At 49.8% G+C, this 24186-nt stretch overlaps 1 protein-coding gene across 2 annotated transcripts in view; it reads right to left on the bottom strand.

Moving 5' to 3' along the window:
• ZNF395 (zinc finger protein 395) overlaps window positions 1-21377 on the bottom strand; it is a 58066-nt gene extending 36689 nt beyond the window's left edge. Inside the window, exon 1 of one of the 2 annotated variants that reach the window (XM_060273190.1) lies at window positions 21162-21377. The gene's annotated coding sequence lies outside the window, so the exon portion shown is untranslated. Of the gene's footprint in view, window positions 1-8766; window positions 8885-21161 lie in introns of those variants that run through there. The other variant, XM_060273189.1, reaches the window with a different exon arrangement.
• Between the last annotated feature and the right edge of the window lie 2809 nt (window positions 21378-24186).

Raw genomic sequence — 24186 nt, 5'->3', positions numbered from 1 at the left:
TTGATGCTTTTGAATTATGGTGCTGGAGGAGACTCTTGAGAGTCCCATGGACTGCAAGATCAAACCTATCCATTCTGAAGGAAATCAGCCCTGAGTGCTCACTGGAAGGACAAATCGTGAAGCTGAGGCTCCAATACTTTGGCCACCTCATGAGAAGAGAAGACTCCCTGGAAAAGACCCTGATGTTGGGAAAGATTGAGGGCACTAGGAGAAGGGGAGGACAGAGGACAAGATGGTTGGGCAGTGTTCTCGAAGCTACGAACATGAGTTTGACCAAACTGCGGGAGGCAGTGGAAGACAGGAGTGCCTGGCGTGCTCTGGTCCATGGGGTCACGAAGAGCCGGACACGACTAAACGACTAAACAACAACAATAGGCTACACAACATTAAACTAGCTATGCAATGTTACAACCACTATAACAACCCCCAACCGTGAGCGCTGATTAAGTACTGAAAGCACATCACAAAGACATGTGTTAACTTACAACAACTTTAAGAGATGCGTTCTTGCCCCCATACTGCAGACAGAGGAACTGAGGCAGGTGGCAATTGCCCATCAAATCCTCAGCTGAGATTTGAGCCAAGAGTTTGAGGTTCACAGTGCAACATTTCCCCCTCAAATGGTTTGTAACATCCCAATCCTGTACACATTTCCTCAGAAATAAATCACAAGTAAATTTCCTCAGAAGTAAATTTGAGCTTACGTCCAGGTGAGGCTGCCCTGCTTAGAGACTATGTACATATTTGCAAAGATAACATAAAAGCAACACAGGTTAAGACAGCAAGAGAGGATGGCAAGTGTGGCGGGAAGATTCAAGGACATGTAACATGTAAACATTTCAGTGCAGCACAGTCGTCCCTTGGTTCTCAAACTTAATCCGTTCCGGAAGTCCGTTCCAAAACCAAAGCGTTCCAAAATCAAGGCATGCTTTCCCATGGAAAGGAATGCAAAATGGATTAATCCATTCCAGACTTTTAAAAACAACCCCTAAAACAGCAATTTAACACGAGTTTTACTATTTAACAAGACCACTGATCCATAAAGCAATAAACAATGTACAGTGGTACCTCCAGTTACAGACGGGATCCGTTCTGGAGCTCCGGTCGGATCCCAAGGCTTCCGCAACCAAAAGAACCACTTCTGTGCATGCGTGTGCAGCGACAGAGCACTTCTGCAGATGCCCACACAGCAAAACACTTCCAGGTTTGCCGCTTTCGCAACCCGAAGTTTACGCTACCCGAGTTTACGTTACGTTACGAGGGTAACGTAAGCCGAAGTGCTACTGTACTGCAGTCACACAATCAATCAGTAGCTGAACTGGGTTCCACACAGTTACAAAAACAAAACATAAAGAGCTGCAAAAACAAAAAGGCAAAATAAATAGCAAAGACAGACCTCAGCTTAACACACAAATCGGAAGTGTAATACTCAAAACGGAGCATGTTTGGCTTCCAAAAAAAGTTCGCAAACCAGAACACTTACTTCTGGCTTTGCAGTGTTTGGGTTCCAAGGTGTTTTGAGTACCAAGGTGTTTGAGAACCAAGGTACCACTGTATACTACATTATCAAAACTTTTTTTAATTTATTTGCGGAATGTGGGTAGATTTCTTTTCAAAACGGGAGCAAGAGCATCAAGCGAAACTGAGGACAATCCTAGTCGAGATCCAGAATGGCCGTTTGAACAGAGCGCTGCAGAAGACTCGACAAGCAAACCTCCAAAAAAGAAAGTTAGTTGACAATATGTGGATAGCTATCCAAGTCTTGGTTTCACACGGCAGTATGCCACTGGACTCCTTCTGGATATACAACCCAAAGCAGTATCCACGCCTCTCTTCAAGAGCATTGGCTATTCTTCTACAGTTCTCCGCGACATATTATTGTGAGCCGCAATTTTCAACTCTGACAAATATGACAGATCAGAAAAGAGAAAGGCTTATTTGTGCTGAATAGGAGGGGAGTTTGCTTGCTCAAATTAAACCTAATATAAATGAAATCAGCCAGCAAAAAGCTCACTCACACCTCTCATTGAGTTTGTAGAGTACACATACCTAAGGTACATAAGAGGCTTGTTTTTAATTATATTTTGGGAATGATTTGTGTTCTTAGGTAGTTGCATTGTTTTATACTTTCTGGGTGCCCCGTGATAATATTATAAAGTAGTTGTGTTCTACATTATAAATCAAGCACTTTAGTTTCTTTTTGTTTCCCAGCCTATTTCTTATCAATTAAAAAAAAAAAATCGACGTCGCAAATTTTCATTCTGAAAGTGTGGCCCAGAGATAAAGGTTTGAGATCCACTGATGGAATCTACATTGACTGAGAGCTCCTCTCTGTGTTTCGGGCACAAAGTAGTTCTCCCTGCAAGGAAATAACTCTGCCACTGAGCCACGACCCTTCGCAGGACAGAGAAAGCTGCAATATACCAGTCAGGCCTCTGCTCCGTTTAGCTCAATACCATTGACACGGACCAGCGGAAGCACTTCAAGGTTTCAGGCAAGGGAACCTTTCCAAGTCCTGCCTAGAGATGGTCAGAACTTGGGTCTTTCTGCACGCCAAGCAGATTTCCTGCTGCTCAGCTACGGCCCTCCCTTCCTAAAGGCAGCTGTGCGAAAGGGTTAACAGTCAAAGTCTCCAGGAAGGAAAAGGCAAGGATTAGCAGCTCTCTCTGAAGGAAAGCCTGCAGCTTGTAAACTTAGATCTGACGGCCTCAGCATATTCCAGCAGAGAGACAGGGAGGAGGGTGGTTACACAGAGGGGGGTGTGGCGGTCTTGCCCAGAGGCAGGAAGGAGCCGGCAATGGGGTGTTAGGAAAGGGCACCCAAGGTGCAAATAGGAAAAGGAGAGTGGGGAGCTTGAAGGGCCGGTGGAACGCAGGCAAAGAATGTACAGTATAGCCTAGTGGAAAGCTGCTGAAAGCATTTCATCCCGTTGCCCAGATCGGCTTGGAACTATCATTCATAAGGTAGTTCCTGCCCTCATGCCTACAAAACTGGAAGAAAGACATGACACAAAAGGAAGATGGGTTGAGAGGGAGGAGGAAAATAGGTGGGGATGGCAGTGGTAATAGTATCCCTTCCTCCCAGGGTCCTTCCCTGTGGGAAGCCAGGGCTAGGATATGACTTACTGACCACCTTTAAAATTCCAGCAGCAGGGGGCTCAGGGAAGTCCAGCATTGCGTGCTTTTTAGAGGTGACAAAACTATAGGCAACGGTAGAGCAATTTGCCAAAGGAGCGTATAGATAAGGCTGAGTGCCTCAAACCTGGCTTTAGAACACTTTGGTTCTGGAAAAAGATATATTTGTGATGTTACGGTGGCAAGCCAATCGGCACAGTGCACGAAAAGCCAAATTAATTATTTTTATTATTATTAGATTTCTACACCAGCCCTCATCTGAAGATCCCAGGGGCTTTAGGATTTCTTTTGGATGCTGCTGTATTTGTTTGTTATTATGGGATGTATTCTTCTGTCTTCATATTGTAAAGACAGAAGAATACAAACAAAATTCAGCAGCATCCTAAAGCAATTTACAACATTGTATTTAAAATAGTTTACATACATAAAACCAGTTAAAACAATTGCATAGATAAAAACATTTTTATAGAGTTGTCAATAAGAATCAGTTGACAGGTGCCGCAGATGCCCTCTCCCCCGACTGCCACAGAAAACAACCTCTTGACACATAGCAAACTAGCAGGCTCTAGCCTGGCCTTCTCCTTGCCCTGCTAGCTTTCCATGTGCAGGGAGGTGCACAGCATTCTGTCATTTCGCTGTTGCCACCTGCTGCACAGAGTGCTATCCTCCAATGAAAGCAGCTTCATGTGACCCCCACCGTCATTCTGAAGCCCACACAAGTTTCGAACACAGAGGGATTTTTAAGCACGTCATGCAGGGTTTCTGTGGCAGGATGGCGACAGGTCTTGTGACACCGCGCGGCCTTGCGACAACCGATTTTATCGTGGCAGAAGGTCGCGTGCAAAACGAGCCAGACTCCAAGGTGCCACCGGGGCCGTTTGCTGTGTGCTGCAACAGCTAACGTGGCTTGTTCCTCTTGAAATTACGCCTGCGATAGTCATCTGTGGTTTAAAAGGGGGGGAAATCACACAGAACCAGCCGCCTGTCGGAAAGAAGCTCCAAAGAGGCGATTCCTCCCCGGCTGCAGACTATCTATGTTTTCCGTCAGTGGCACAGACACCCACACAGGTGAGCATACAGAAAGAGCAGCCAGGTAGACTACCGGGCATATAAAAAACTGCCAGCCAAATAAAGGTGTGGCGGTTAGGGTGCCAGACTAGGACATCGGAGCAATGTTAAAAACTCAGGTATATAAGCTAGGAGCCAAATGGCTCCTTGAAACAGAGTTACAGGTGCCAAAACAGAATGTCTAGTTGCCATTTGGGGGCCAGGTGTCTCGAAAGTCGTATTTTTTTCAATACAACTTCTCGGTTCCTGAAATTCATTGGTTGTGCAGATAAAAAAACATAACAGAATTCTGCAGGAGGCATTGCTAGTGTGTGAAAACAGGCAGGATCCAAGGATTCCCAGGTACAGTGGTACCTCGACTTCCGAACGACTAGACAACCAAATTTTTCGACTTACAAATGGGGCTTACGAATTTCTCGACATCCAAATGGAAACCACAGCGGTTTTAGATAGGGTTTTTTCGACTTACGAATTTTTAGATGGGGTTGCTTCGACTTACGAATTTTTCGTTTCCAATGCATTCCTATGGGAAATCGTGTTTCAAATGGTGCTTTTCGACTTGCGAATTTTTCAACCTACGCAGGTGCCTTTGGAACGGATTAAATTCGTACGTCGAGGCACCACTGTATGCACCTCCAGGTGGTGGAGATGTCAGGTGCCATCCTGGCACCCGGGCATCTACACTTGGTCTCAAGTGGCTGATAAAAAAGGTAAAGGTAAAGGACCCCCGACAGTTAAGTCTAGCCGCAGACGACTCTGGGGTTGCGGCGCTCATCTCACTCTATAGGCCGAGGGAGCTGACGTTTGTCTGCGGACAGTTTTTCCGGGTCATGTGTGGCCAGCATGACTGAGCCACTTCTGGCGAAACCAGAGCAGCGCACGGAAACGCCGTTTACCTACCTACTTATCTACTTGCACTTTGACGTGCTTTCAAACTGCCGGGTGCGAAACACGCCTGGCGGATTTTGAACGCTGCCTGGGAGACCAGGGTTCAAATCCCCCCTCTCGGACACGAAGCTTACTTGCTGACCGCGGGCCTCTCAGGCTAGCCTACCTTACAAGGTTGTTGTTACTGGGATTAAATGAGGCGGGGAGAGACAGGTACACCACCTTGAGTTCCTTGGAGGAAAAGGAGGGCTATAAAGCCAATAAATCCAGTTCATTTCCTATCGCGGCATTAGGTGTTCCAAGGCAAGGTGGCAGTGTCACAGATTGTCCCAGGGAAAAGACCTGAGATACAATCCAGAAGAAAGCAGGAGAATTATCGGAAGAAGGAGGCAAAACCCATTTCAAAGGGACCTGACACAATGGGGGGGGGAAGCACTCCACTCCAATCCTTTGCGCAGCTGGGCCCAAAAGATTCATAGAATCATAGATCTGGAATGGGTCCCAAGGGTCATCTAGTCCAACCCCCTGCAACGCAGCTGAAGAATCCTTGGCAGATGGCCATCTGATCTCTGTTTAAAGCTCTCCAAGGAAGGAGAGTCCACCACTTTCAGAGTGGGTCTGTTCCACTGTCGAACGGCTCTCTCACCGTCAGAAAGTTCTTCTGGATATTTAGTGGGAATCTCCCTTCTTGTAACTTGAGTCCATTGGTACTACCCTCCAGAGTAGGAGGGAACATGCTTGCTCCATCTTCTGTGTGAAAAGCCCTTGAGATGTTTGAAGAGGGCCGAGAAGAGTGGAAGCCAGGAGTGTCCACAAGGCCATTTTCTGCATCCGAGGCAGCCTGCTCTCATTCATAGCCTGAAAGGGCCACAGTCAAGGTTGCTCTACAGGAGTCGGCAGCTAAAGGCCATGCTGACAAAACTACCCTCCTTTACCCCACCAGCCAGAAAATTAAGAGGTCTCCATGGCCTACAGCATCACGGGTGGTCTGAAGACACTTCAGCACTTCTGAATAAGAGGTGCAGGGACTCGACCCAACCTTGGAACCAGGACCTACAACCCCTGCTTACAAAGAGCCGGCCACAGAATCGCAGAGCAGGGAGGCACCCCAAGGGTCATCTAGTCCAACCCCCTGCAATCCGGGAATTGCAACTAAAGAATCCCTGACAAGTGGCCACTTGAGAGCCCCAAGAAGACAGCAGAAGTAAGGCCCTAGTTGCCATCCCAAGCACACTTGCCTGAGAGTTCAACAGGCTTACTTGTGAGTAGACACACTCAGGCCTAAACCAGACCAGGAGAAAAAAGTAGCACAGCAAAGGGCCAACCAGATGTTGCAGCATTGTGTATGAAAGCAAAATCATAATGGGAGAGAAAGGACTGGAAATCTCAAAGTGCAGTGGATGCCCAAAAGGGGCCTGCCACCCAACGAGTAGGATCATAAAATTGCAGGGTTGGGACCACAAGGGTCATTTGGCCAGCCCCCTGCAAAGCATAGGACTCAAACCCACAACCCTGAGATTAAGAGTCTCATGCTCTACCGACTGAGCATGACGTTTTATTTGTTGTTGTTATTATTATTTATTGAATTTATATACTGCCCTATACTAGGAGATCTCAGGGCGGTTTTATTATAATACTTACTTATATCGTGCCTTTTCCCCAGGCTAGGACTCAAGATGGCTAACGCAAATCAACACAACAGCTCATAAAAAATATAGAAAGGTAAAAAAGCATGAAAGGCCATCACTTAAAGGCCACCATATTCTTAACAGCACTGTTAAAAGCCCTTTGCCTAAAACACAGTACAGTACTGTTCCCAAAGGACAACAAGGAGCAAGCCAGTCTAGCCTCAGAAGGGAGTCCCGAAGTCTGGGAGCAGCCACCAAGAAGGCCCTGCCTGCCTCCCCACCAGAACTAGAACTCCCATTACCTCTGACCATTGGCCAAGCTGGCTGCTAAGGTTTATGGGAGTTGGGAGTCCAGCAATGTCTTGAAAGGGGAGCCCTGGAGTCTCCATCCCTCAGTGTGCAAGGAGCTGTCCTACTCCAGATCAAACTATTAGCCTACCTAGGCCACGGCTGGCCCATCACCATGGCCGGCTACATTATTATTATTTCATTGTTATTTGTTAAATTTATATACCACCCTTCATCCAAAGATCTGAGAGGGGTTCACAGAATTAAATACAAGGTAAAAACACAAGTAAATAATTAAAACAGAACAGCAAAACAGCAACACCCCCTTTCCCACAGGTACATTTAAAAGGCTGTAGGATATTAATCAGCCCAAGGCCTGGTTGAAGAGGAACGTTGAATTATGCCTGGAAGATAATCAGTAGCCACTTCTCAATGTGTGCAGAATCCTGGTTCAGTCCCTAGCATCTCCGCTTGAGCCAGTGTGGCCCAGTGGTTAGTGTGTCAGTCGAGGACCTGGGGAAGACCAGGGCTCAAATCCCCCACTTGGTCATGGAAGTCACTGGGTGCCCTACCTCGCAGGGTTGTTGTGGGGACTAAAGGAGCGGGAGAACCATGCATGCCACCTTCCGCTCCTTGGAGGTAAACGTGGGCTAGAAATGCAGCAAACAGACAGATCTTGGAGAGAGAGGATGACCCCCTGCTTCGCCACGGGGGAGTGCCGCAGCTCACCGGTAAAGCTTCTCCTCTGCAGGCAGAATGCCCCAAACGACCATCAACCTAGATGCCCAAAGCCCCGGTCGGTGCGGACGCTCCCAAGCTCCTTTTGATCGAGCCGTCGCAGCGCGCACCTGGGAAGCGGCCTGCCGGACGCACGGCGCCACTTGCGAGGAAGGATCAGGTCCCCGCGGGGGGGGGGGCGCGGCCTGTGCACTACCGCGACATGGCCGCGAGGGGAGGGGGCGTGGCGGATGCCGACCCGAGCCCACCACCAACCACCGTTTCGCGCGGTGCCCCAGCCCGGCTGTCCCGGGGGTGGGCGTGCCAGGTAGCCCAAGGGGGCCGGGGAACGAGGCCGAAGCGGAAGGTGCGCGGAGAAGGCTCGGCCGCGGAGGCGAGAAGGGGGTGTGCCGGCCGGCCGAAAGCGCCCGCGGGTGCCGCCTCGCCGCGCGCCGCCGCCTGTGCAAAACACCGACACGGCTCGGAGGTGGTGGAGGCGTGGCGAACACGCGGGGAGCAAAACATAAGCGCGCACTACGCGATCACCGGTGATGGCGGGTGTGTGCGCGCGCAAAAAGCAGCGGAGGCGGCGGAGAAGGGCTTCCTGCAGCGGGGAAAGGAAAAGGGCGGGCGAGAACCCGTCGAGGGGAAAGCGGAGGCACCCAGGGCTGCGATCCGGGGCGGGGGGGGCGCAAGAGGAGGCTGCACGGTTGCAGGGAGGGATAATCCACGCACGATCGCCCTCCCTGGAAGAAGGGGGGGTCGTTGCATGGCATGGCAGGAGCGGAGGAATCGAGGAAGACACGCATGGAGAGAGAAAGAGTGCGCGCCTTCGGGCAGCGCGGAGTGGCCCGAGCAGCTTGGCTAGGGTGCACGGGCGCAGCGCGAGGGGAATGCGTCGCCGGCGCGCCCCCTCGCACACACCCCTCTCACCGCCGTGCAGCTGCAAGAGCAGAGTCGCCCACCCGCACCACAACCAGCCCCCCCATCAATCCCCACGCCCGCACCGCCAGCCCCCGACGGGCGCCCCCTCCCCGGCTTACCAGCTCCGTGCGCGCTCCGCCTCGCCTGCCAGCTCGGCTCCCTCCTTCCCTCGCGCAGCTTGTTTTGAAATTCCCCTTCCAGCTCCGCCGCGGCTCGCCCGCTCCCTCCGCCCTCCCTGCCGCCGCCGCCTCCTCCTCCTCCAGTCCCCTCCCCTCGGCTGTCCCCGGCACAGGCTGCCTCACGTACGCGGCTGCAGGCAGCCCCCGGAATGGAGTCCCCGCGCGCGGAAGGGAGTGGTGGGCGCGCAAAAGGAGAGAATCTCGCCAACGCGCGGAAGGGGCCGATGGATGGACCGACGGGCGTAGCGGCGGAGGCACCTGGCTGGAGGGAGGCGGCGCGCAGCGGTCCCGCCCTGGCCGTGGAGCTTCCAGAAGCGGCGGCAGGTTACCTGCGTGTCGCCAAGGGCACACCTGGATGACCGCCAGCTGGAGGCTGAGAGCCGCGCTATCTAGACTTTCGATCCGAGGCTTTTGGTCTGCAGAAAATGCACCCCCCACCCACCCAACAGGGAGTGAGAAAGGCCTAAAATAGCTTTTATTATTACTATATGTACATCCCACCTTATTTCAAAGGCTCTCAAAGTTAGACTGGCCTAAGGTCATGCAGCGGGATTCATGGCTCATCAGGGATATGATCCCTGGTCTCCCAGGTCCTAGACCAGGACTCCAACCTTGGTGCCCTGCTAGTTCTCTATATGTTACAGCACAAAGCTGGGTGGGAGGAGAAGGAGAAATTGGGACCCTGAGCAGAGAAAAAAGGGCCAAAGTGGGCAAAGGCAGAAAACAGAGAGTGCAGACCCAGGGCTGGCCCTGTTGCGCAAAGTCTGAATTGCACAAAAGTTGCTTACAAAGGGGGCTTATGGGAAGCCACAGGATATGAGCCAAACAGATCACGAATTTCTAGGCATTTGGTGTTTCCCCGCTCCCCAAAAACATAGTCTAGAATCGCTATGGACAAACAGTTTCTTTGAAGGAAGAAATAAATAAAGAGTGAGATGAAATTTGAGCATTCTTAGAATTTGGGCATGTATTGATTTGGAGGATTTTTTCCTTGACAGGGTGAATCGGGTCTACCCATCTATCCTCCCTTAATACAGTACTCCTAAAGTTCCCATCTTCACTGGCCGGCAAATGAGTGCCACAGAATTAAACACTCCCCCTCCCCTTCACAAAGGATGGCGGGTGGGTCTGCACCAGTGCAGGAAAAGAACTGTGTATTGGAACACTAGTCAGGAGTCGCCACCAGTATTTTTTAAGCTACACCAGTAGCTACACCAGGGACTGAGTGCAGCTCTTCAGGTCTCTCAATATGGCCCTCAGGACACTCTACAGCCCACATCTCCTTCCTAGTCACACACACCTTTGCAACCTCCCTTCGTGTTGTTTTCACGTGGCGGGGACCTGGGCTTGAACTCCAACAATGCCTTTTGCTTCCTTAGATGATGGACAGAGAGGAGGTGCAGGGGTGTCTTTGGAAACTAACCTACCATACAAGAGCAAGATTTAAGCGGTTCCTCCATCCATGTTTGTCCCTAGCTCTGCGCTCTGAGCCACTACTAAAATGCGGACCCTTGAATGCTTGCCCAAAAGAAAATGCGACCCTCATCTTAAAGGTTTCCCCATCCCCAGGTCTCTGCAAATACAGCAAGCCTGCAACTTGCCCACATTTAACATGTGTCCATTCAGCTTTACGCACTTGGCAGAATTAAATAGTACCGATAGTAGTAGTAGTAGTAGTAGTAGTACAGTGAAACCTTGGTTCTCAAGCAGCTTACAGTGGAACCTCGGTTTACGAACACCTCGGTTTACGAATTTTCAGGTTTACGAACGATTGTAACCCGGAAGTAAGTAAACCGAGGTTTCCGAGGCCTACGAAGGCCTCCGCGAAGGCCTGAAGACTGGGCCGCAGCTGTGGAGGCGCTCCCATGGCTCCGCAAAGGTCCGGAGCGAAGGCCCGGCCTCCGCGAAGGCATTGTGATTGTGGAAGAGGACCTGAGCCCCCATCCAAACAATGACTATCATCAGCCCAGGTAAAAAATCAATGCTAATTTTTTCCACCTAAAATAATTTTTTTCACCTAAAATACTGTCTGATTTATTTTATAGTACAGTACATTGATTATTGCCTTCATTTTATGGATCAATGGCCTCATTAGACAGTAAAATTCATGTTAAATTGCTGTTTTAGGGGGTGTTTTTCATCGTCTGGATCGTCCACTTTCCATTACTTTCAATGGGAAAGTTCGCTTCAGGTTAAGTATGCTTCAGTTTAAGTACAGACTTCCGGAACCAACTGTGGTTGTAAACCGGGGTACCACTGTAGTTGACGAACAAATCGGCTCCTGAATGGCAAAATCAGTTCCAACCAGTACCCCGTCATGCTTGACCCTCACAGGGTGCCATGGCTACCACTCGGGTAGGCCACCAAGCTATTGCCCCTTCATTCCACCGTGTCGGCGCACAGAACCAAGGATACCTGCTTGCCCCGGTCGCTGGCAACCCACGCTACGCCACTGGAGGGCATCAGTTTGGGGAAGGGTGCTTGTGCAGTGGAACCTTGGTTCTTGAACGCCTTGGTACTTGAACATTTCAGCTCCCGAACGCCGAAAACCCAGATGTAAGTGTTCCGGTTTTCAAATGCTTTTCGGAAGCCGAACATCCGATGCGGTTGTCGGCTATTGTTTCCGGGGCGCCTACGCCAATCGGAAGCCACAGCCTTGGTTTTCGAACATTTCGAAAGTCAAACGGACTTCCGGAATGTTTTGTGTTTGAGAAACTGAGCGGACATGCAAAACATTGCCCTGTCCATCTCCCCCGCACATTGCATGGCTGGGAGCTGAATGTGTGAACTGCCACCCCTGAGAAGCAGGGGTGCAGGCTCTACGCCAGCCTAGTGGCATGAGCTGCAGTTCTCACCTACTGAAGACACCTATGTGATCCAGCCCCCAGCAGAAGCTTACACTACCCCTTTGTTTGCACTGGGAGTTTGCAAGATATTTCTTTGGAGAGACACACCTAAAGTGCAAACAGGCAGCTGAGTGTTTGGAGGGAAAGGTGGCAGGGCGCCATATTGTTGAAACTCTCTTAATGAAAAGAAAAACAGGGGCGGGGCGGGGCAGGATCCAATTGTATGTTTCGCAGCACCTTCGCAGCAGAGAACTTTCTCTTCCAAAGAACATCCTCTTAGTATTCCTGTCTGCAGGGAATAAGGGGACAAGTGTGCTCTGTATTTCAATTTGGGGCGGTGGGGGGTAGGGGTTTGCCACAAGCTACAAAAATAGGACTACTTGAGGCAAAGTGGGAGTTGGCAGCCCTGGGCACATTTCCTAATACGTACAATTATAACAACCCACATTAAAGAATGTAAATGTTTCATAGAATCATAGAGTTGGAAGAGACCACAAGGGTCATCCAGTCCAACCCCCTGCCAAGCAGGAAACACCATCAAAGCATTCTTGACATATGCCTGTCAAGCCTCTGCTTAAAGACCTCCAAAGAAGGAGACTCCACCACACTCCTTGGCAGCAAATTCCACTGCCGAACAGCTCTTACTGTCAGGAAGTTCTTCCTAATGTTTAGGTGGAAATTTCTTTCTTGTAGTTTGAATCCATTGCTTCGTGTCCGCTTCTCTGGAGCAGCAGAAAACAATCTTTCTCCCTCCTCCATATGACATCCTTTCATATATTTGAACATGGCTATCATATCACCCCTTAACCTTCTCTTCTCCAGGCTAAACATACCCAGCTCCCTAAGCCGTTCCTCATAAGGCATCGTTTCCAGGCCTTTGACCATAATTGTCATTTGCACATTAATTGAAAGATCGTTGCAATTGGGTTTTGCATACCATCCAGTCACCTCAAGTTGCATCCGAAAAGGTGGGTTTTACCCCCCACCCCCTTGACCTGGAGTATACAGAAGAGCTAATCACAACTGCTTTTAAAAACACCTGAAGAAGTGTGCATGCACACGAAAGCTCATACCAAAATAAAAACTTAGTTGGTCTTTAAGGTGCTACTGAAGGAATTTTTTTATTTTGCTTTTAAAATCTTAAACTTTAAGCATTTCCTAGGAGAATTGCATCCTATCTCCATGGCAAGGGACACATATGTGAGACTTGTTCTTGGTGAGGTATCTCTGGTTAAGGAATTTCATCTTGCAGACTTTGGAAATGACTGCATCCTAAAGAACTAGGTCTGAGAACTACCACAGGAGTCTTCACACCACCTCAGATGTGGCTTGGCTGAAAGCGCTTTCAACCTGAAATACATTGCAAAGTCCTAGCTCAGGCATCCCCAAACTGCGGCCCTCCAGATGTTTTGGCCTACAACTCCCATGATCCCTAGCTAACAGGACCAGTGGTCGGGGAAGATGGGAATTGTAGTACAAAACATCTGGAGGGCCGAAGTTTGGGGATGCCTGTCCTAGCTTGACATTCAGTTCATCTGCAACATGCAGCCAAGAGCCATCAGTGGATATAGATACGAGTCCTATGAAGTCAGGGAGGAAAGGGCAAGCAGGAGGCCCCAGATTCAGTCCTTGGTCTCTCTAGGTATGGCTAGGAGAGACTCCTGTCTGAAACCCCTGGGAAACACAACCAATCAGTGTAGACAATACTGAGCCGGAAGGATCAATGGTCTGACTTGGTATTAAAAAAAAGCTTCTCATTTTGCTAGTCCTCTTGACTGCATCCTGGAGATGTAGTCTCTATGTCACAAGACTCTCTATTGTCAAAGGAAGCTGCCCTAGACCAGGTCAGGCTATTTTCCATCTGCCTGCTACCATCTAATCACACTGGCACAGCACTCCTGGGTCTTCTCTACAGAGTCTTGCTACCTGTGTTTTGTTTTGTTTTGTTTTGTGTGCGTGGGGTCGGAACTGGAGATGCCAGAGATTTAACTAAGAACCTTCTGTGCTAAGTTAGGCACCCTCCCTGCATTTTCCCAAACACCATTGTAATTCTACAATAGATATAACTCCATAATATTGCAATTCTATAAGGAAGGCTCTGGTGGCTCGATATTCTAGGGCAGCCTTTACCACGACAGTGCCCTCCAGATGATTTAAGACTGTAGCTCCCATCTTCCCTAGTCAGCAGGGCCATAGGATGCTGGGTTTGATGGAAGCCGTAGTCCAAAACATCAGGTGGACATAGTAAGCTACACAGAATCGGCTGTGCTGCTTTTGAGACAGGGCTATTTCAAGTACGTAAAGAAGGATTAATATATATATATATTAAGGAAGGGGTCTCTTTCACAAAGCTATAAAGGAGTTCCACGTTCACCTGCTATCAGGAGATTCACACTGTTTTGCAAAACAAAACCCATACACCTACCCCCATCAGACTCGCAACAAATCCATCTGTTTACACATCCCAGGCCGCTATCAGCAGGTGGAAATTCACAACGGGCAGAGCAAATATCTCCAGATGACTTGCTGGCATAGGAACATAAGGAGAGCCTGCTGGATGAGGCCAATGGCCCATCAAATCCAGCATCCTGTTCTCACAGTGTCAACCAGATGTTTATGAGAAACTCATAAGCAAGCTCCAAGCACAATTTCACAATTGATGTTCACAAGCATTGCTGCCTCCAACTGTGGAGGCAGAGCATAGCATAGGCATGATGGCTACTACTAGCCATTGATGGTTCTCCTCCTCCCATCTGGGTTAAAGCCATCTGGGTTGGTGGCCATCATTGCCTTTCTTGTATCTGTCCCCATTCATCCAACACCCAGCTTCATTGGAGGTGCACAAATGGTAGCATGGCAAGGCACATACCACAGTCTCTCTGCCACATGAGCTCAGAAGTGGGGCAAACATATAAAAATAAAAAGATTACAAAAGAAAGGAGAAGAGGGAGGGGGGAATCTATAAGCCCAGGCCTTCCTTCCTTCCCTTCCTTCCTGGGAAACCTAGCCAAATGGGTAAAGGTAAAGGGACCCCTGACCATTTGGTCCAGTCGCAGACGACTCTGGGGTTGCAGTGCTCATCTCGCTTTATTGACCGAGGGAGCCAGTGTACAGCTTCCAGGTCACGTGGCCAGCATGACAAAGCTGCTTCTGGCAAACCAGAGCAGCACATGGAAACGCCGTGTACCTATTTATCTACTTGCACTTTGACGTGCTTTCAAACTGCTAGGTTGGCAGGAGCTGGGACCGAGCAACAGGAGCTCACCCCGTCACAGGGATTCAAACCACCAACCTTCTGATCGACAAGCCCTAGGCTCTGTGGTTTAGACCACAGTGCCACCCGCGTCCCTAGCCAAATGGGTAGGGTGGTAGTAACAACAACAACAACAACAACAACAACAACAACAACAACAACAACAACAATCCCCAACCTGGTGCCCTCCTGATGTTTTGGACTAAAACTCCCATCAGCCTCAATCAGCATATCAGGCTGATGGGAACTGTAGTCCAAAACCTTTAGAGGGCACCAGCTTGGCAAGGGCTGTACTAGATTACCTACCTGCAACGTTCTTTCCTAGCACCAAAGGCAGGATCTGCAACCATTAACTGTTAATATTCATAAAGGTGCAAAAACAGCCAAAAAAAGGTAATTAAAATGACTGTGAAGTTTAAGCATCTTTCCTTTGTGGAAGAGTTTAAGCAGCCTGGGCTGATGGGATCTGCAATCCAAAACATCTGGAGGGCACCAGGTTGGGAAAGGCTGACCTTAAGGCTATGATGCTTTTTTTAAAAAATTAGGAGAACAACAAGATGCATGGGAGAGGGTTGGGGGAAGTATGCACGGTGCAAGAAAATGACCAGAGTCCTATCTTTCATATAGCTCATTTAGCAGAGCATGAGACCCTTAATCTAAGGGTCATGGGTTCAAGCCCCACATTGGGCAAAAGATTCCTGCATTGCAGGGGGTTGGACTAGATGACCCTTGTGGTCCCTTCCAGCTCTATAATTCTATGATTTAAACCTACCTCACAGGGTTGTTGTGAGGATGAAATGGGTAAGAGGAGAATCATGTACACCACTCTGAGCAACTTGGAAGGAAAAGGTGGCATATAAATGTAATAAATAAATAAAATACGATTCTATGTTTGTCCCATAGTTCCAGAATACCGGGTCCACCGGATACTCTTCCTAGCAGGAGAGGCAGAGCAGACGAAGGGGAGCACTTCCTCACATCATCCCCTCATTATTGCACGGAACTCCTTGCCACAAGATGTTGGCGGCAGCCCTTTGCGTAGATGGCTCTCAAAAAGGACGGAGCAAATCCATGGAGGAATTTTAGCTACACCCATGTAGGAGTGTGGTCATAAGCCTGAATTAAGCCCACCTCTCAGTACCAGCCGGCTGAAACCAACAACAGCACCGACGACAAAATAAGGCTTTCTGCCTGGCTGCCCTGCTTGCAAGAAGGACCAGGTGGGCCTCTGTTCGGACGTTTCCCCTGCAACACCAAACCACTTTTTTCGGTGCCCCCCGATGCACACACCCCACTGTTGTGTATTGAGTCAAAGGATTTTATATCTGTATTATTATTGTCTGTATTTGCATTAGGATAAAGTAACTGCCTTTTGGTTCCAGAGGGTACAGCTACTATTGGTTCATTTAAGCTGCTGTATTTGGATCCTCTGTCTTATTGGTTTCCTCCAAAAGGCAGCACTGTGATTGCTTGATATTGTTCCCTCCAAAATGTATCCCTTCCTAGCTAGTCCCCTGTCCCTATAAATGTAGCTTTCCTCTCCTCAGTCTTCAGTCTTGTTCACTTTAATAAAGAGCTGTTACTAGAGAACTGTCTCCAGCATGTTTTGTCAAGAGAGCTGAAATCACAAACCCCACGTCACAACAACTGGCGACGAGGATGGGATCCGGAATGCTGAGGAGCGGTTAAACACAACCCTGCCTCAGAGTCCGGATTGCAGCTGAGAAAAAGACTCACTGGCCAGCTGAGAAGACGACCCTGCCCGCTAGGACAATGGAGAGTCCAAGGGTATTGGAGCCCTTCCAGCCATCAGAGCCCCACACCTGGGAAGACTACGTCGAACGCTTCGAGTTCTTTGCAGTGGCTCAAGGGATCACCGATGCCAGCAAAAGAAGGGCCACATTCCTGAGCTACTGTGGGCCCGAGACCTTCAAGCTGGCCAAGGCATTACTTGCTCCAGCGAAGCTGAGTGAGACATCTCTCAAAGATATTCTTGCCTGCCTAACAAGCCACTTGGCGCCTACTGAGACCAAGATGGCCCGGCGGATGGAGTTCCATAAGAGGCAGCAGCATGCTGGGGAGTCTGTATCCACATTTCTGGCTGAACTCCGGAAGCTCGCTCAGCACTGCGGCTTCCAAAATCTGGAAGAGACTCTCCTGGATCGGTTTATTGGTGGTCTGAGCAGCAAAAAAGCCAGAAGACGCATCGTGGCTAAAGAAGAGGTTACCCTTGCTTCAGCCTTGAAAGAGGCCACCGCCACGGAGAATTATGAAAGAGAGGAGCTTGATGCCAGTCGCAAGGCCACTAAGCCACAGATAGAAGTTGCGCATGCCATGGACGAGCTAGAGGCTACTCCGAGCCAGAGCCCAGTCCGTGGGGTCGAGTCGGTGCGTCAGGCCTGCACAGTGCACAGAGATCGCCGAGGCAGTTGCCCAGGTTGTGGCGGAAACCATGAAAGGAAGAGTTGTCGTTTCAGGGATGCTATCTGCCGGACGTGCGGAAAGACGGGTCACATCGCCAGGGTCTGTAGATCGGCGGCGTCGGGAGCGACAGGAGCACCTAGACTGGAGCATCGCAGACCGCCCGCAGCAACTCGTTTTCTAAAGGACTGCCACTACGTAACGGAGATCAACGGGAGGGCCGTGCAGTTTCCAGCGCAAGGCAAGGCACACGTCAAGGTGAAGATTGAGGGTCAGCAGTGCGACATGGAGGTGGACTCCGGATCCGCATTCACCATCGTGTCGGACCAGACCGCGAAGACATTCTTCCCCAGGGGTAAGTTGCCCCCTCTGGAGCCCTTTCCGGCAACCTTGCAGTCGTACTCAGCAGGACGCATCCATGTTATGGGAATGTGTGCCGTGAGAGTACAGTTCCGGGACAAACAGGCTGTACTCAAACTGGTGATTGCGAAGGGCAGTCGCCCCAGTCTCCTGGGCACTGACTGGTTCCCTGCCCTGGGACTGAGTATCTCAGGGCTTAATTCAATCCAAACCTGCCCTGAGATGAGTGAGGTATTATGCAAGGAATTTGCTGGTCTCTTTAATGGAAAACTGGGTTGTTATAAAGGGCCCCCAGTTGACTTCGAGTTGGACCCCGGGGTGGCTCCAATCCGACTCAAACCAAGGCAAGTGCCATTTGCACTGCAACCCAAGATCGAGGCAGAGCTGGATAAATTGGTCAAGCAGGGAGTTCTCTCACCCGTGGACTCTGCTAAGTGGGAGACTCCAATCGTCACACCCCTTAAAGCAAATGGGGAAGTCAGGATCTGTGCAGATTACAAATGTACTATCAATAAGGCACTCAGGGGAAACTCATACCCCATTCCAGTCGTATCACATCTGTTGGCTAAACTGGCTGGGGGCAAGGTGTTCGCCAAAATTGACCTGGCACAAGCTTACCAACAGCTGCCAGTAACCCCACAATCAGCGGAAGCACAGACTATTGTCACACATAAAGGGGCGTTCAGAGTTAACAGATTACAGTTCGGAGTTTGTGTGGCCCCAGGGATTTTTCAAGGGCTCATGGAACGCCTGTTAAGAGGTCTGCCGGGGGTCTTGCCATTTTTTGATGATGTTTTGATTGCTGGAAAAGACCCACAGGAACTGGTTGCGCGTGTCCGTGCAGTGTTGCTCAAGTTCAAGGAGGTGGGGTTGCAACTGAAAAAAGAAAAATGCAGTTTTGGGGTGCCAACTGTGGATTTCTTGGGGTTTAAAATTGATGCATCAGGCATCCACCCCACAGATGCTAAGATTAAGGCCATCATCGAGGCACCACGACCACAGAACAAGACGGAGTTGCAGTCATTCCTGGGACTTATTAACTTTTATCATTCGTTCTTACCCCAGAAAGCTTCGGTAGCTGAACCATTACATAGACTATTGCAGAAAAAGAATGTGTGGCGATGGGGGCGGGAGCAGCAGAAGGCTTTTGACTCCTTGCGAGGAATGCTGAGTAGCAGGAGCGTCCTTGCTCATTATGATGAGTCAAAGCCGCTGGTCCTGGCATGTGATGCCTCTCAATACGGTCTGGGGGTTGTGCTGAGTCATAGGGAACCGGATGGGTCGGAAAAGCCCATCTCTTTCTATTCCCGTACGTTGTCGCCCACAGAGCGCAACTATGCTCAAATTGATAAAGAGGCACTGGCTATTGTGTCCGGAATCAAAAGGTTCTATGATTATTTGTACGGTCGCCATTTCTCCATTGAAACGGACCACAAACCACTGTTAGGGTTGTTCAACCCAAACAAACAAACGCCACAAATTCTCTCCCCCAGAATGTTGCGTTGGTCAATATTCCTGAATGGGTTCCAGTACACCTTGACCCATGTGCCGGGGAAACAGTTGTGCCATGCTGATGCGCTGAGTCGATTGCCCCTTCCTGGCGGGAGCAATGAGGATCCTGCTCCGGCGGAGCACATTATGATGCTAGAAACACTTCCGGGGGCTCCTGTAACAGCTACGGATATAGCTGAGAAAACTAGGAAAGATGCTGTTCTCTCCCGTGTGCTCACTTGGGTGGGGAGGGGGTGGCCAGGTGGTCCGCATGAAGAAAAATTCAGGCCTTATGCGACAAGGCAGCACGAATTGTCCATGCATAAGGGTTGTCTCCTATGGGGAGATAGGGTGATAATCCCAGCACCACTGAGAAACAGGGTTCTTGAGACGCTTCACATGGGACACCCGGGAATGGTCAGGATGAAGTCGCTAGCCCGATGTTATGTGTGGTGGCCTGGAATGGACCAGAACATAGAACAATGGGTACGAACATGCAAGGCATGCCAAGAGGTGCGGCCAGAAGTGGCCAGAGCACCAGTCCACTGGTGGGAGCAGTCCAGGACTCCCTGGAGCCGGCTGCACATAGATTTTGCTGGGCCATTCCAAGGGAAGGTCTTTTTGGTTATCGTTGATGCATATTCCAAATGGTTAGAAGTGGCGATGGTCCCTAGCATGGCATCAGCTGCCGTAATCAAGGTGTTGAGGCAGCTGTTTGCTACCCACGGGTTACCTGAGACCATTGTATCAGATAATGGGGCAGCTTTTGTATCCCAAGAATTCAGGGCATTCTTGGCTGATAACTTTATAAGAGGGGTCACATCCGCGCCCTTTCACCCATCCTCCAATGGGCAGGCGGAGCGCATGGTAAGAACAGCCAAAGAATCCATTGCGCGCTTAATGGAGGGTAACTGGTCGGCTCGCATTGCGCGAATGTTATTTTTGCAGCATGCGACACCGTGTACTGCGACGGGCAAGTCGCCAGCCGAGCTGCTCTTAGGTAGAAGACTGGTAACGGTGCTGGATTATGTCCACCCAGATAAAATGCCAAACCGTAATTCAAGAGCAACCCCCCAGGCTGAGACTGACACAACAAGGTATCTCGCCCCTGAAGATCTGGTCTGGGTGAGGAACTATTCACGAGGTCCGCGGTGGGTGGCCGGTGTGATCACCCGGGCTAGTGGACCTGTGTCCTATTATGTGACCTTGGAAAATGGGCAAGTTTGGAAGAGACATATAGATCAGCTGAGGCGCCGGGCGCTCAGCAGGGAGGAGTCAGATAATTCATCCCTGGCTAATGACGCACAGCTGCAAGACCAGAGTGAAAATGGTCCAGAGGTACAGTCACCAGGGGCTTCAGCAAATGAACCAGGGTCTGCTAGTCCTCATGATGACGAGGTACAGGTCGGGAACCCTGAGATGTCTGGGACTCCATCTGTTCCTGATGAAACCCCTATAGCAGCCCCTCCACCACAGGTAACACCCAATCCAGAACCTGCAACACCTGTTGTCAGGAGATCAGGTAGAAGTTGTAGGACCCCACAGTACCTGAGGGATTACGTCTGCTGTGCTCACTAGGGGGGGAGGGGTGTTGTGTATTGAGTCAAAGGATTTTATATCTGTATTATTATTGTCTGTATTTGCATTAGGATAAAGTAACTGCCTTTTGGTTCCAGAGGGTACAGCTACTATTGGTTCATTTAAGCTGCTGTATTTGGATCCTCTGTCTTATTGGTTTCCTCCAAAAGGCAGCACTGTGATTGCTTGATATTGTTCCCTCCAAAATGTATCCCTTCCTAGCTAGTCCCCTGTCCCTATAAATGTAGCTTTCCTCTCCTCAGTCTTCAGTCTTGTTCACTTTAATAAAGAGCTGTTACTAGAGAACTGTCTCCAGCATGTTTTGTCAAGAGAGCTGAAATCACAAACCCCACGTCACAACACCCACAACCTTCCTTCGAGCTCACCTCTTCGCCTCCGAGCCGCGGCGGGGTCCTCTCCTAGCGGGGCCTCCTCGCGGGGGCCGCCGCGCCCATCACCGCAGCCTCTGGGCGCGCACCGGGTCGCAGGAGAGCTGGCGCACAGCCTCCGATCCCCCCCCCCGCGCGCGCGCGGCTCCTCCACGTGCTCCGGGGCGCCGGGCTTTCCTTCTCGCCGCCTCCTCCACCTCCTTTGCCGGCCGGGTTCAAGCTTCTGCGAAGGTCTGTTGTAAACAAGCTGCCCACATGGCCCGGCCCCTCGGCGCGCATTGGCTGCGCGGCGCCATTTAAATACACGCCCCCCAGCCGGAGCTCTGCAAAAAATAAACACCCGAGCCAGAGAAAGGGACCTTCAGCCCTCCTCCTCCTCCTCCGCCTCCCTTCGCGCTCCCTCCCTCCCTCTCTCCACCTCCCGCTGTTGCTTTTCCTGATCTGTTTCCAGGGCTGCCTGCAAGCGCCCTGTTGCCAACTGCAGGGCTCGCCGAGGAGATGCGCGCATTCCCACGAGCCCGGGAAATGAACAAGAAGGCGCTCCCCGCTAAGAGGAGGGAGATCCAAAGGGCTGGGGCCTCTCGGCGCACCGCGTTCTTGCTGCAAAACATGCTTTAAGCGCCGTGGAGAGGGGAATTTATGTTCGTTTTCGTTTTCATTTGGAGAGCTCTGTGGCATCCTCAAAAGGCCGGCGCATTCAGGGCGGGAGCTGCCAGTGAAGCGAGGGGCTGGGTTCAAATCTCACTCGTGCCACGACCTTGCTGAACGCCTTCGGGCCTGGGGCGTTTGAAAACAGGCCACGTGGGCAAAGGGGCTTTGCAAACGCCACCGATCAGTTGAGCTGTGGCGCTGGCATAGCGGCTAGGCAAGAAGTCCCCCACCCCACCCCACCCCACCCCCTTACCGCTGGTCAGTTTCAAATCCTCTTTGCTTGCGAAGCCGCTGTATCTTTGTTTTTTTCTGCCACAAATAAAACCTCTGTGGTACCTGGCATCATAGTGTTATGAGTTTGGGAGGGAGGATGTAGGCTGTTTGCGACGTCCCTCTTTAACGCAGTGGTTCTCAAAACTTTTTTCTCTGGGCCACACTTTCAGAATAAAAATGTGTTCCGGCTACACCGATTTTTGTTTTATTGATAAGAAACATATTGGAAAGGGGGGGGGCATCTCCTAGCAGTGCTTGATTTATAACACAGAACACAACTAGTTTATAATATCCACATGGGGAACTTTCACCTCTGCTCAGCTAGAGGTTCTCAAACATGCAGGAGGGAAACTTTGCCCAGCATTTATCCCAGAAGGAAGGAAGGAAGAAGAGGAGTTTGGATTTGATATCCCGCTTTATCACTACCCTAAGGAGTCTCAAAGCAGCTAACTTTCTCCTTTCCCTTCCTCCCCCACAACAGATACTCTGTGAGGTAGGTGGGGCTGAGAGACTTCAGAGAAGTGTGACTAGCCCAAGGTCACCCAGCAGCTGCATGTGGAGGAGCGGAGATGCGAACCCGGTTCCCCAGATTAGGAGTCTACCGCTCTTAACCACTACTACACCACACTGGTTCTCAGGAAGGGCAGTTTGGTACCTGGCAGTCCTCCACACGTGATATTTCTCCTTACAGCTCTCTAACCAAGATTTGGCCTGCATAATAGCTTTTTTCTGTGCATTAAAGCAGTGGTTCCCAAACTTTTTTGGGCCCTTGTTCCATGAACTCATCCCCAGTGCCCCTGCCCTATAAAAAGCATTATTCAGAGTAGCAGGTCGTAGGACCCACTGAGGAAGATGATAACACAGTGAGAGTGCCAGAGTGCATGGAAATGCTGTTTGCCTTCCTGCTGCCTATTTATCTACTTGCATTTTGACATGCTTTCGAACTGCTAGGTTGGCAGAAGCTGGGACAGAGCAACAGGAGCTCACCCTGTCGCACAGATTCAAATCGCTGACTTTCCAATTGGCTAGCCCAATAGGCTCAGTGGTTTAGACCACAGCACCATCCGCGTCCCTAAAATATGTTTTAACTGTTTTCATGGATGAAACTGTTTTGAATATGTGATTATACTGCTAATCGCTCTGCAATGCCTACTGGAAAGTGGTTCCTAAATGAAATAAAACTGCTACTACGGTATTAACATTACAAATCATCACCATCATAAAAAATAATGGTCGTGCATTTGTCGCGATGTCCCCAAATAGGTCACTGACTTTCTTTCTTTTCTCAGGGAGTGACGAGGAACATGTGTAGGCATGGCTGGGAAACTCATGCCAAAAACATGAAGAGTTACAAATGAGTGTCAGATCCTCATATGCTTGGCCTGGCATATCGTCAAAACAGTGTCGTGCTAAAAGGGAGAAACTCATACAAGAAACAAAAACTACAGTCTTCATCTATATCAGCGGCTCCCAAACTTTTGGTAGCCGTCAGTCCCTTGGTTCCACAAAACCATCCCCAGGCATTATTCAGAATAGTGGTTTACACAACTCACCAAGGAAGATGGTAACACAATAAAATTCAGTGAAGAATATTGCATGAAAATTTTATTTATGCATTCTTACTAATAAGGGTGAAGGCAATTTATAGCACAAAATATTTATATAGAACTCCATGCCAAACATACACAACCTTCACCTGCAAAGGATGTACAGTAACAATGTATAGTGAAATCAACTGGCTATCTTGTGACAACTCACAATTGTAAATACAAACAAAGAGACCAAAGGGTGACTGGGCGACGTCCAACAGGGTCTAAACAACAACAACAACAACCACCAGCAAAGTAGTCTAGCTTTTTCTGGAGCATACCAGCGACTTCCAACAGGGTCTAAACAACAACAACAACAACCAGCAAAATAGTCTAGCTTTTTCTGGAGCATACCAGTTCATGCTGCACAGGTGAAGCTACTGCAGTCTTAGGCAAACTCGGCCCTCCAGATGTTTTGAGACTACAATTCCCATCACCCCTGACCATTGGTCCTGTTAGCTAGGGATGATGGGAGTTGTAGTCCCAAAAACATCTGGAGGGTCGAGTTT

This window comes from Zootoca vivipara, chromosome 3 (genome assembly GCF_963506605.1).
Source record: "Zootoca vivipara chromosome 3, rZooViv1.1, whole genome shotgun sequence".
In the NCBI taxonomy this organism is placed as follows: Eukaryota; Metazoa; Chordata; class Lepidosauria; order Squamata; family Lacertidae; genus Zootoca; species Zootoca vivipara.
This window is presented reverse-complemented; position numbering and strand designations above follow the sequence as displayed.